At 38.1% G+C, this 2,581-nt stretch overlaps 1 pseudogene across 1 annotated transcript; it reads left to right on the top strand.

Moving 5' to 3' along the window:
* The first annotated feature begins 327 nt into the window (after positions 1-327).
* LOC114274760 (cytochrome P450 94A2 pseudogene) lies at positions 328-2,158 on the top strand (annotated as a pseudogene). Its single transcript, XR_014329954.1, has one exon. The product of XR_014329954.1 is annotated as a cytochrome P450 94A2 pseudogene (transcript).
* The last annotated feature ends 423 nt before the right edge of the window (positions 2,159-2,581 follow it).

Here is a 2,581-nt window from a genome sequence, read left to right as displayed (position 1 = left end):
TATTTCTCTATATAAATAGAACCAATGGCAATTTGATTGGAAGTAACGCAATGTGATTGGAAGCCTAGGAATGGCCGGAGACATTTAAAAAGTAAACAGAGAACTAAAAATCCGTGCATGTTGTTACTTCTAAAAGCAAATAATAATATTAGGTACGTAACATTTAAGAAGGAAATATGGTTTGTTATTTGTCAACATTGGTTTTTTTGACCATGAATAAGTAGAAGTCTAAACTCAATTATATGTGACGCAAAGGAATGTGTGGTCCTCTATGTAATTGTTTTTTTTTCCCCCTATAAATGCCCTATCATCTCTACCCCCAATTTTCATTGCAACACATCTTTAGAATCACATTCTCAGTAGCCATGTTAAACCTCGAGCTCTCAACTTCTTTGCTCTTTTGCCTTCTTTCTTTGCTCTTCTTGTTCATCCTCAATTCCAAGTCCATTTTCACAACCTTTTTTTCCTCCAACAAGTCGCCAAAGATTCCAAGATCATACCCACTTGTGGGCTCCTTCCCCGCATTCTATGCGAATAGACATCAACTCATCCAATGGACATCTGATTTGGTGACCAGCACACCCACTTCTACTGTCATCCTCAACCGCTCTCTAGGTCGCCGCCAAGTCTTCACCGCCAACCCTTCCAATGTCCAGCACATTCTCAAGTCCCATTTCCATATCTACCAAAAGGGCGATATGGCTCGAACACTTATCTGGGACCTACTCGGTGATGGCATCTTTAATGTCGATGGCGAGAGCTGGAAGTTCCAGAGACAAGTTGCCAGTCATGAATTCAACACCAAATCTTTACGCAAATTCATCGAGACTGTTGTTGATAAAGAGCTCTCAGACCGACTCACTCCGATCTTCTCTGCCGCTGCTGTAAATAAAAATGTGCTGGACCTTCAGGACATTCTGCAGAGATTTGGATTCGATAACATATGCAAGATTGCTTTCGGACACGATCCTGCGTATTTACTACCATCTCTGCCGCAAGAAAAATTTGCGCTAGCCTTTGAAAATGCTGCTCGAATCAGCGGTGAAAGGTTCGGAGAGTTCCATCCCCTGATTTGGAAAATTAAACGGGTTCTCAACATTGGATCAGAGAAACAAATGCGAATTGCTGTAAATGAAGTTCGGGAATTCGCAAAAGAAATAGTCAAAGAAAAGAAGCAAGAACTGGGTGAAAAATCATCACTCGAATCCGTTGATCTTTTATCACGATTCTTGAGTTCTGGTCATTCAGATGAAAACTTCATCATTGATATAGTGATCAGCTTCATATTGGCAGGTCGCGACACCACATCAGCCGCCTTGATATGGTTCTTCTTGCTGGTCTCTAAACACCCAAATGTCGAATATGAGATTCTCAAAGAGATCAATGACAAGTCCGAAGCTGCGACTTTCGAAGAAGTAAAAGACATGGTTTACACGCATGCGGCCCTGAGCGAGAGCATGAGACTCTACCCACCGGTCCCCGTTGACGGAAAAGAAGCGGTAGATGATGACGTGTTACCGGATGGGACGGTAATCAAGAAAGGTACGAGAGTGGCTTACCATCCTTACGCAATGGGGCGGTCGGAAAAGCTGTGGGGATCAGACTGGGCAGAGTTCCGGCCGGAGAGGTGGTTGGAAAAGAGAGACGCGGCGGCCGGACAGTGGAGCTTCGTGGCAAGGGACCCATACACGTATCCAGTGTTCCAGGCCGGTCCGAGGATATGCCTAGGGAAAGAGATGGCATTCTTGCAGATGAAGAGAGTGGTTTCAGGTGTGTTGAGGCGGTTCCGGATAGTGCCGGCTTTTGACGAAGGTGTTGAGCCTGTTTTCATAGCTCATCTGTCGTCGAAGATGAAAGGTGGCTTTCCGGTGAGAATTGAAGAGAGGGTGTAAAATTTCTAATGGAGGCGACGTTGGTTGACTGATATAATTGCCGGGAGAAGGATTAATTGCTTTGAATATTTATTTATTTATATAAAATTCTTTAACAATTAACATAATGATGTCGTACGATTGTTCTCCCTTAGGTGTTGTTTAGGTTTGTTTAAATAAGGGTATTTTTTTTAATTTTTTATTAAATATTGATTGGATATGAATTGAGTTTGAAGTGATGTGATAGAGAGGTGATGAGACTTAAATAAGATGATGTGATTTAAATAGGATAGTGACTTTTTAACATTTTTAAGTTATGACAAATAAGATCTTACATTTCGACATTGTTTGAAATATGTTATTTTAATAATTTTTTAATTTTTTTATAAAATAATATGTAAAAAAATAAAGAATAATGTGATAATTTATAATAACTTTTCAATTTTTTTAAATTAAAATATACTGTTGACAAATGAGATCTCAATTATTTTATATAAAAAAACCCTTAAAAAGTTTATTATTGTGTTCATAGTTACAAAATGAGTCTGGTTATCGATTATCAAGACATAAGTAAAAGGTATAGAATTTAAAAATTATAAGATATTTTTTTATTAAATTTAATGTATTTTTATTGAAATTAATATGTTTTTAATATTTGTATATATTTTTAAACAAAAAATGATATAGAAGCCTCCATTTAAATTTATTTT

The sequence above is a fragment of the Camellia sinensis genome, chromosome 5, assembly GCF_055761805.1.
Source record: "Camellia sinensis isolate YWXY chromosome 5, ASM5576180v1, whole genome shotgun sequence".
Classification (NCBI taxonomy): Eukaryota; Viridiplantae; Streptophyta; class Magnoliopsida; order Ericales; family Theaceae; genus Camellia; species Camellia sinensis.
This window is presented reverse-complemented; position numbering and strand designations above follow the sequence as displayed.